This window comes from Pinus tabuliformis, chromosome 2_2 (genome assembly GCF_031772625.1).
Source record: "Pinus tabuliformis cultivar Carrire ecotype Pingquan chromosome 2_2, CPIR1, whole genome shotgun sequence".
NCBI classification, from domain to species: Eukaryota; Viridiplantae; Streptophyta; class Pinopsida; order Pinales; family Pinaceae; genus Pinus; species Pinus tabuliformis.
This window is the reverse complement of record NC_142300.1, coordinates 831,118,474-831,130,352: the sequence shown is the minus strand read 5'-3', so window position 1 is coordinate 831,130,352 and position 11,879 is coordinate 831,118,474. Positions and strand designations below refer to the sequence as shown.

At 33.3% G+C, this 11,879-nt stretch overlaps 1 pseudogene; it reads right to left on the bottom strand.

Moving 5' to 3' along the window:
- Positions 1–1,553: 1,553 nt before the first annotated feature.
- LOC149195549 (putative serine carboxypeptidase-like 23) overlaps positions 1,554–11,879 on the bottom strand; it is a 29,884-nt pseudogene continuing 19,558 nt past the window's right edge.

The window sequence follows — 11,879 nt, the reverse complement described above, 5'->3', positions numbered from 1 at the left end:
GATTTCTCGTCAGAATTCTTAGATGAGCTGAAAGAAGATACAATCCTTGACAGAAGGACATGTACCTCAAGAAGGGGCAGTGTAGATTATGTTCGGGTTGGTTTCAAAGGCAACAAACCGAACAAGACAAAGTGGATGGAGGTGGACAGAGTGAGGGAGTTGTACCCTCACCTCTTTAACAAGTAGTTGAAGACTTTTGGGGTCCAAAAGCTTCCCAATGGGGAGGCGTGATCAGGTGCTCATGTCCTAAGTGTCGTAAAATGCTCAAAATTTAAAGTGCTTAGAACTGGTTCAAAGTTGACTGACTGAAAAGTGCTCGTCTTCCCGATTCTGACGCCGCAAACAGTTCGAAAAACGGTCGCCGTATGAGGAAGTTATGGCAAAAAGAAGAATTTGTCCATAACATTAGAAATTTTTATTTTTCAAAAAAATAAATTAAAAAAGAAATATTCCGCCTGCACGAAATCCGAGGCAACCACCCAAAAATTAAATGTAACTAGAGTTAAGTTGGCAGAATTTTGATAGGAGCGCCAAATTTGGCGGACCCGCCATAATTGGCGGAGCTATCTGGAGTTAACTAAAGTTAGCTCGAGTTTTTCTAGGGGCAAACTGGAGAAACTTTAAATAGCCATAACTTTGGCTAGGAAAATCAGTTTTGGACAACTTTTTTTTTTATTTTGGGTATTTTTGACCTTATAAAGCCATTGGTGTAGGCCTTACAGCCATCTGAGGTCATTTGCAGAGGTTTTGGAGCCGTGAAAGTTCTAGGAGCCACCAGGGCCCAGTTCTGTGAAGACTGTATAGGGTTGCAGGTATCCATTGGAGGTGATCGAATAGTCAATCCTGAAGGATTCAAGTGTTCTGAATCCATTTTTACTATCTATTTTTCCTGTATATGCTTCTATTCAGCTGTATTTTCAATTTGAGCATTTAATAAAAACAAGGACAAGCCCGGTTGGGACCTTTGGACCCAGCAGACGTAGCCCTGGAGGGGGTGAACTGCTTTATCAACTTCTTTTGCATTGTGGTTGATTTATTTTGCAGATCAAATTCGTTTTAATGTGTTAAACAGTAAAAGAAAATAACTCTGCTATGCTTAAATGGGTCATGAACAGCTAAAAATTTCATGTGCTTTCTTTCTGCAAGACATGGAAATCTTTTAAACATGTTTAATTCTGAATTGAATAACTTACAAACAAATTTCAAGTAGTTTCAAATTCAGATCATTCTCTTGGCTTGCAGAAAAGATGATGAATGGGCATGGGCAAGGGATTAAGAAAATTGTTGTAAAGGTAGAGTTTGTTAGTTTTACAACGAATTATGTAATTTTGGGTAAAATGTAACTAGTTAGTTCTATACCGAAATGATAGCTATGTAACCGCTGGTATAAAACTAGTGAATGCCTCAGAAATGTAATCGTAGAGAATCATTGTTGAATTAATAGATATTCCAATCCCTTGCCCATGAATGCTTCCTTGACACCATGTCAAGCTTTTACCACTTAAACCATGTGTGTGTTTATGCGTATGTTTGGTTTTAGTTTCTTTTGTTGGTCAAGGAATGTTTAAGGCCCTCTATGGTTGAAATTCTAGAACTTCATGGCCCGCCCCATGAACAGTGGCAAATGTCAATCCATTGTAAATTAGAGTATATCCTCCTACCTGCACAAATCTTGATGTGGAATCAGAAAATTTCTGCACATAAAAGATCAATCTTCTCATAACGTTATATGTGAAATTAATGACAGTTCAATCTAATTACCTCGTCGCCATCAAGCCAGGGGTACCATGGAGTTTCAATTGGAAGTTTGAGTTTATTAATGGAGAATCTTGTAGAGGTCACGGGCACTACGCTATCAGTGTCTCCACTGAAAACCAAACAAAAAATTCAGAGATCGTTCTCATGATAAAATAACAAACTTGTCATGAGCCCCGGGGAAGAAGTCATTAAAATTCATACCTATAGATAAGTATTCGCAGGCCTGTTGGAATAAGATGGCGGCTATAGATTTCTAACATACTTGGGGGAGTGTCGTTCCAAGAAGCATAAACGATATCACTTAAGGTAACACATTGCAAGAAATCAAAACGAATTTCCAGAGGTAAAACAAATTTGGTGGGTGTTTTGCTTTGAACTTAAAAATAAATTATTATTATTAATTTGCTTTAAGGAGTCTCACTTGCATTGCACCCAGACTGTTTCCTTTGCAGGTATGGCTTTCTGAACATCGGGTCTATTAAAATACGAGTCTACGTAGTAATCAATGCAAGGATCATAGAAGCTATAGAAGCTTATCTTAACTCACATATAAATTTATCTAGAGTCATTTTGAAGACTTATTATTATCTTCTTCATTTAGATTTAATTTCCTGCATAACCAAAAAAAAACTGTTTAAAGCTTATATAAGTGTATTACTGTAATGACATTCAAATTTCAACCATTATATTATATAAATTTCTAATTTACACACCTTGGCTTGGCCGGATGAATTAGTTGGACATAGGGGAGCAAAGATGTCATACGGATTGATATTTGGCTTGACTGGGAATACGAGATCGAGACCAGAGCGACATGTCCCCATCTTTGATTTGATTAGAGCTTCATAAGTTTCATCCGATATTAAAGCATGTGTCCACGCGTACGTAATTTGTCCAAGTTTATCTGTCTCGCAGTTCATTATGCCGTTTCCCACCTGCAGAAGTTCAATGAGTAAACTTGAAATTGATTATATACTTTAGTTTCAAAAATTCTGGACTTGCACGATGGACTGAAATTGATTGTATACATAGTTGTAAATTTTAATTTTATTGCTGTGGTTGGAAATGCGCTTCTTTATTGTTACAGTAATTATCATATTATTTGTCTTGGGTATCATTTAAGGTGGTTAATGGTCCATTTGTACCTGAACTAATGGCCACCCTTGAAACATATTACTAACCTCCTAGTAAACTAATTAGAATTGGAAGTTTATTACTCACCTCACCTACATAATAATGTGGTGTAACCTAAAACCTTAATATCATATTAAAATCTTTATTATTCACTGCTAATCAATTACGTGAGCTAATTGCCACCCTTGAAACATATTACTGACCTCCTAGTAAACTAATTAGATTTTGAAGTTTATTAATTTGTTTTTGATGTAAAGGAAAATTTCAACTGATTTGTCCTACCACTCAATATTTTTGCCTCGTGTATTCTGTATCTGAAAAACTCTTTTGAAATCACCATTACTCCTTTGAAATTAATGAAAGATGCCTGCGACAACCTTTGGTGATGTAAAATTGTTGCAGCCAACTCTGGAATGTAACGTCCTACTGTCATGCTCCGATACTCGACGTTAACACTCTCACGAAAATATCAGTATTTCTCTATACATCTAACGAGTCTTGCATTTATTCAGAATATCACCGCTTTCAGAAGATTTCAAGAGAGTTGCGTTTAATAAAGAGAATGAGTATCACAGCTTTCATAAGATTTCAAGAGAGATATGTTTAATAAAAAGAAAGACTATCGCAGTTTTCAGACAAATTCAAGGACAACTTTGTTTAATATGCAATCCTCACATAAAGACCAGCAATATACAATCCTCACATAATTTGACTCGTTATATATCATTTTTGAAAAAGAATAAATTAGATCTTGCAAAGCCCAGTGGAAACCATTGGATAAAAGAACATTATATTATGTATCATTACCAGCAAAACTTTCGCCTGCTATGTAGAAATCTCGAAATCTATACTCTGTAAACCTGTTGAACCAGTTTACCAGGAATGCATACGCGTCTTTAGCTGGAAAAGAAACAAAGGCCATATGTTTAAATGTATGCTACTACTTAGGGTTTTTCTATTCCTGACATAAATTTCTACAAGACTAAACACTTCACAAATTACCTGTTCGTTTATGACCACTCTCTTCATAATCAGAGCTCATGTTTGAATAAGAGAATCCAACACCAGCAGGGGACTCCAGAAACAATATATTGGCCACTGTAGAAAGAATGCATGGTGATAATACATACGAAAATTTATAACCTGCAGTGAGTTCCAGCGTAATCGAAACACATGATGAAGGATGTACACTCGTATCTAAGTTATGAAGGTGATGATATCTTGTGATTAACATTTATTGATTGGGATGACATTGATTTATAAGAATTTAAAAAGGAAATTTTCAGCGTTTTTTAATCATTTTATTATTCTTAACTATTGAGAGAAATTTTGGATGATTATAATAATTTTATTGAGTTTTAGTTTTGTGATAAATTTTTCGAAAATAAAATTTATATTTATATTTAAAGTTTTTCTATTTTGAATTTTAATAATTTTATTATTTTTCGAATTCAAATTATTTAGAAAAAAACATATTTTCATTATGAAATTTACCAGAATTATTTTTTTTAATAATATTTATTTTTTCAGTATAATTCTGATAATTTATTTTTTATGGATTTTTTTCATTTTAATAAGTTTAATGTAATAATATTTCTTATAATTATGGCGTAAAAAAATTAATAATAAATCATCATTTATCTTAATAATATAGAATTATGTTAATTTTTAAATTTTAGAAATAAAAATAGATATATAAATATTTTCAATAATATAAAATTTGAAAGAAATTTAATATTTAGCATTTGATTATACATATTTATTATAATTTTATAAGTAGAATTAATTTATATTAAAAAAATTAATAATAAAAATAATAATTTAATTTTAAAATTATAATCAAATCAAACACTAAATTAATATATGTTTACATATAAATGATAAATTAACTTATATAAATGATAAATTAACTTATATATTTTTAAATATAGTAAAGATATTATAATATTTATATAATATATCTATACTATATAAAATGAATTCACTTTTCAATTATATATTTACTAAGATCAATTTAAATTTATTTTTACTAAAAATAAATTTTAATACAATTTTTTTTCTTTAATTTTTAAGTCACGAGATGAAGAAAATTTCATTTTCACCTAGCTGAATAGAAGAGGGAGGTGTGGGCACCACTTGCCTATTATTCGTAATAAAAATGTTTGATACCTGTCATTTCCAAGCATGTACACATTAATGAATAAGGGTGGCAAATACAAGAAATTTATTGATGGTATGTGGATATTTATAGAGTTGGATGGTAAGTTTAGCGATTGTTGTTTACAAGTTAGCAGTTTGGTCTCGACTCCACTTACTCACCTTGTTCTTAGCCTAATATGGCTCCTTGTTGTTTCCTTTTATGCACTCAAGTAATGTCGAGTTCCTCCTTGCCTAACCTCCCCCTTAGTGGTGTAAATTTGATTTGATTCAACATTGTAAGGAATTAAAGAATGAACATGGGTACGTAGGTGGTGTGTATCTCTTAAGTACATGTGTTTGGATATAGGTATTTTTTTAAATGTTTCTAGATGTTATTTCCTCGATTTTTACTTATCCAAATTATTGTTTGCATGTTACTTTGATTTGATTCTCTCTATTTCTTATTGGGTTCGAGGTCCATGGAATTCTTTTTGGCCATCTTTCATTATTATATGGTTAGATTCTAATTTTTTGTTTGGGAAGGGCTCTTTAATGCAGGAGCATCTATAAAACCAAGTTGACTAAAAGGTCAAAGGAGTTGATTCCTCAATGAGTTGATTGTTAAGATCGAGTTTACTTTTCGTTGCTATGTAATTCATTAGATTTAGATAATAGATGTAATTAGTTTAATTATGCTAAGTTTGGGCTCATCCGATCTTGTTTTTAAGGATCTGGAACGATGCTAAACATATGTATATATTTAAAGTTTTAATCAATAAAAAGAAGAGAGTTTGGGGTGCAAGAGTGCATTGAATTAATTTAAACCAATGGCTTTGCAGTTATACTATTTTCATCCTTGAATATATATATATATATATATATATATATATATATATAAAAAGTGTAAGTGTTGTAAGGGTTTGTGTTACCTCGGTTTTATTTCAATTCGGTTTTATTTCAATTCCTATAATCAGAGGCAGAGGTGCCCACACCAACTTAATGGCCTTTGCATAATCCTCAGTTTAAAACTAAATAACCAGAGCTGAGTTAGAGTGTACAAGTGGAAGAGGCAACACTTCTTTTTTTGTTTTTTTTAATGGGAGTTTGTTTGTTGATAGAGGTCGGGGAGATTGAATCAACTTTTTGTCAACAACTATTCTCCAAAAAAATAGTTTCCCAAGTAATATGTCCTGAAGGCTCTTCCTCGAGAAGAGCAAAGGAGGAGCACGTAAGTGAAGCATTAGGGTGACGAGAACCTGGGTTAACATGGAATCCAACCAATGCATAAAGCACCACTGTGACAGAGAGTTTCTTTATTCGTGCATACTAACGAGAGGTCCGCGTAGGAAATATTGACTCCCCCGTGAAGGACAAGGTATCTGTACTTTTAAAATGCACCAGGGATAGTATTTAACAAAAGTAGGGGGTGCCATTTAACGTGAATATTTATGTCTTGGAGTCTGTCTCCCGAAAGATAAAATTATTGTGTACTTTTGGATAGGTCGATTTGATGTGTCCCAATCAAGGATGGAATTTGACGGTCAAATTGTCTGTCATGGGGTGATTTTCCCGTCAAATATAGTCAATTTTTTTGTATAACTGTCACAATTGTTTGTTGAAATTGTGAAAATTGGTGGGAAGGTTTGAAAACCGGCAAATTTGACGAGTAGATATGTTTTGAAATTCCAACCCTAGTCCCAATGGATGAGGAATTACGCACTAAGACAGGGACCTAGGTCTCCTGGTCTAGTCGTGTTGTAGGAAATGGGAGGAAGTTTAAAGCGATGCAGCTAATAAGGTCTCACATTGATATATGCTATATATACATGCATGGTCTCTGTGTCTATGATAAAAGGCTTGAGTTGTGGTTTTCATAGAAAGGTAATCCCCTCCTCTTTTCTCTTTTTGAATGCATATCTATCTATCTATCTATCTATCTATCTATATATATATATATATATATATATATATATATATATATAATATATATATATATATATATATATATATATATATATATATATATATATATATATATATATCTATATATATATATATATATATATACAAAGAGAGAGAGAGAGAGAGAGAGAGAGAGAGAGGCTTTGGTGGCTATATAATAGAAGATGTTGGTTGCAGTGGTTCTAATTTAAGGTCTACATCTTTTGGTATTAAATGAGATTATGCATCTAATCCAAAAATAATTATTGACCATGGCGCACATATTTGGACGAGATGAAAAAGGAGGTCAGAGAGGAGAAAGGCCTAGATAACCAATGTTGAAGTGATGAGATCTATGTAGTGGTTGGAAGAAAAAATTGCGTTCATGGAAAATAGAAAATAAATAGAACCTCAAGTTGGATATTTAAGTGAGGAAGAAGAAGAATCTCTAGAGGAAGAAACCACTGGAAGATCATGTAGAAGCCAAAATATTGAAGGAAATTCTAGGATCCATCGAAAAGGAGAAGAAAAATATATCTTCTTACACTGGTAGCATGAATCCAATTGAGCTCATATACTCATCACTGAAATGGATATGTTTCTTGAATACAAGGAGATGGATGAGAAGAAGAAAGTTAATTTTTTTGTCACCAAATTGAAGACACATGCAACTTTATGGTGGGATGGAGTAAAGGCTAAGAAAAGAAGGAAAAATAAACAAAAGATTAAGAGTTGGGAAAAAATGGTCACGAAGCTCAAAAGAAAATTCTTTCCAAAGTACTATAAACTCACTTTATTCAGGCACATGAAAAATCTCAGGAAAAGATTGATGATTGTGATGGAGTAAAGATAAGTGTTTTATAAGGTGAATATGAGGGTTGGATATGTAGAGGAGCCCATAGAGAAGATAACTAGATATATTAATGGTCTCAGGTTGGACATCCAAGATGAAATCAATGTGTTATCACCTAGAATAGTGGAAGAAGCATACTAGTTAGATTTGAACAATAAGGAGGAGCTTGCAAGGAAGCAGTCTCGCTAAGGAAAAAATACTACTAAAGGAAGAGGACAACAATCAACTAGAGGAAGACCTACAATATAAAAATAAGGAGATAGTATCTCAATTCCATAATGAAAATAAGAGGGAGACTTCATAGTCTGAAGATCCTTTTCGAGAGGATGATGAAGATGTATAGGAAGGGATATTTATTGCTACAACTGTGGCAAGCTTGGACATATGGCATACGAATGTGTAGAAAATAGAGATGCAAGAAAGAGAAGTGTTGTAATTTCCCTAGTAGAAGAAGGGGAACCAATGGTACAAGAGGCATAAAATGTACTAGAGATAGGAGAGTCTTTATTTCTTAATAAAGTGTTGTTGAAATCAAAGAATGAAGTTGTTGAACCATCAAAGAGAATGGATTTGTTTAGAAATATTTTCAAAGTCCAAGGAGAATGCTATAAGATGGTGATTGATAGTGGCAACACATACAACTCGGTGTCTACAAAAGTGGTAGAGAAGTTGAATTTCAAGAGGATGAAGCATCCAACAACTTATAAGGTGTCATGGATTCAAAGGGTCATCAACTGTTGGTGAATGAACAATGTGAAGTAGAGTTGCAGATATGAAACTATAAGGATAAAGTCCTCTGTGATATCATGTCCATGGATGTGTGCCACATTCTATTGGATAGACCATGATAATTTGTTAGAAATGTTGTGGATGATGGGGAGAAGAAAAATTATAAATTCTAGAAGGATGGTATCAACCATACTTTCTTTCGTTTGCTGGAAGAAGGGACTTCAAAAAGAAACAATTCCAAGGCATTATTGTTCAGTGGGAATTTTTTTTTTTAGGAAAGGGACAATAATGAGGCAAATGTTTCTTTGGTCTATAAATCTAGGGCTATTCTTACTTCCACTACAATGATTGCTTTTCTTTTTGAGATTCAATAAATCTTCAACAAGTATAGTGACATTGTAGTGGATGACCTTCTTAATGAGTTTCCACTTCTAAGGAAGATAAGTCACCATATTGACTTGATACTAGGATAAAGTCTACCACATAAAGCTGCATATTGAATGACCCCTTAGAAGAATGAAAAAACCAAAATGGAAGTACAAGAGTTGTTAGATAAAGGACTGATCAAAGAGGGCCTTAGTCCATGTGCAGTTCTAATGGTGTTGAGTCCTAAGAAAGATGATGGTTGGTTCATGTGTATAGACTACAAAACATGGAACAAGATCAAAATCATGTATCAATTTCCTTTATCACACATATATTATTTGTTGGGCTATTTGAGTGTTTCTAGTTGTTTCTCTAAGTTTGACATAAAGAGTGGGTATCATCAAATTAGGATTAGAGAGGGTGATGAGTAGAAGATAACTTTTAGAACTAATGATGGATTGTATGAATGGTTAGTCCTGGCATTTGGGTTTTTGAATGCATCTAGAACCTTTATGATATTGACGAATGAGGTGTTAAATGAATTTATAGGAACATTTGTGACTGTATATCTGGATGATAGTTTGGTTTATAGCTAGTCCAAAGAAGAGAATTTGATACATTTGAGGTGTGTATTAGATAAGTTGCGACAAGAGAAATTTCTCATAAATTTAAAGAAATGTTCATTTTTTAAAACAAGACTTGTATACTTGGGATTTTTAATATCCAAGGATAGTTTGAAAATGGATCCTGAGAAGGTGAGAGCTCTTGTTGATTGACCCTATCCTAAAAGTGTTTTTTAAGTTAGAAGGTTTCATGATTTGGCTAGTTTTTATAGGAAATTCATGAGGAATTATATTAGGATGAGTGCTACAAATGTGGAGACCATAGAAAAGGATAAATAGCCATTCCAATGGATTGTTGAAATAGAAAAGTGATTTCAATTATTAAAGAGAAATATCACAAAACAACATGTGTTGGTATTCCTAGATTTCAAAAATCCTTTCCAAGTGAAGTGTGATGTCATTGGAGAAATGATTGTGATTGTGTTAAGTCAAGAGGATAAATCAATAGCTTATTTCAATGAGAAGTTAAATGATCCAAGGAGGAAGTATAATTCTTATGACAACGAGTTCTACATTGTGGTTCAAGCTCTAAAGAAATGGAGGCATTGTTTAATTTCTACAGAATTCATTTTGTATACATATAATCATGCTCTACTGTACATTATGCAACAACCCAAATTAAGCCAAAAAACATGTCAAGTGGATTGAATATCTCCAAAAATTCACTTTTGTTCTGAAAAATATTAGTGGCCAAGATAAAAGAATTGATGATGGTTTAAGCAAGAGAAATTCGACTATGTAGGAAATTCAAGTCCATATCATGGGGTTCAACTTCATGAGGGAGTGGTATCAGGAAGATGTAGATTAAGGAATATTATAAATCTTGTAAAAACCAAACAAACCAAGATAGGAGTCTATTGCTTGATTATATGCTTCAAGAAAGATTATCATTAAAAAGTAATTAACTTTTTGTTCCAAAGTATTCGATGAGGGAGAATTTAATTAAAAAGAAGCATAATGTAGGTCTTGCAGGGAAATTTGACTATGATAAAACATATGAGTGGTTGAAACATTTCTACTTTGGGCCAAAGATGAGGACTCATGTGTAGAAGTTTGTGAATAGTTGTAGAATCTATTAGCATGCTAAAGGGAGGAGCCAAAATACATGGTGTATACATCATTACTAATTCCAAATAGACCATGGGATTTGATAACCATGGACTTCGTATTGGGTTTCCCAAAAACTCAAAAAGGTAATGATGCAATATTTGTTGTAGCATATTGACTTTCAAAAATGGCCCATTCCATTCCTTTTTTGAAACCAATGATGCTACCCATGTTACTAATGTGTTCTTCAAACATGTAGTGAGATTACATGGAGTGCACAAGAGCATGTCAGATAGGGTTACCAGGTTCTTGGCGCATTTCTAGAGGATTTCGTAGAAGAAATTAGAGACATAATTGAGATTTAGTTAAGTCTATCATAGTGAGGCTGATGAATAGATCAAGGTATTTAATAGGAGTTCGGGGAATATCCTATGGAGCCTGTTTGGAGACCATCCCAAGTATGGAATCATGTGCTTTCCAAGGATAAATTTTCCTATAATGATTCTCCAAACATAATCACTAGCCGGATTCCTTTTCAGGCTATGTATGGGATGGATGTGAGAGGAGTGTATGACTTGAGAAGAGTAGAACAAAGGAGTGCAACAATAGAAGTCTTTGTTACAACTATGCAGGAGATCCATGAGAAAGAAAACAAAGACTACAAGAAAGAAACCCCAAATATAAGTCCATAGAAAATCTTAAGAGGAAATAACAGACCTTTGAAGTGGGAGACTTACTATTTGCACATTTGAGCGAAGAAATATTTCCTAAAGGAGAATACAATAAATTGAAATTAAAGAAAATTAGTCCTTGTAAAATCCTTCATAAATTTCTAGCCAATGCTTATGAGATAGACTTGTTGTTAGGTATTTCCATCTTTCTCATCTTCAATGTGGAAAACTTATATACGTATCATCCATGAGAAGAGGTGCAAATGGTAGATGACAGTGGACACTAACAAAATCAATGGAAGAAAAAAATACCAGCAACAAAGCCTTTGCAACTAGAGAGGATTTTAGACAAAATACTAAATAGGAAGACCACGGGAAAGGAATAGTATGAGTATTTTTTCAAGTGGAAGGACCATCCAATAGTTCATGCAACTTGCATGACTGCAACATTAGTATAGAAAAGTGGTAGAACTGTTGCAGGCCACATAAGCAGGATCACTTGATTGTTTTTGTTATGTGGGAGCAAGATGGAGGGGAATCTGTAAAACCAAGTTGATTGAGAGGTAAAAATATTTTACTAGAGGAGTTTCTTCCTCCATGAGTGGATTGTTATGATAG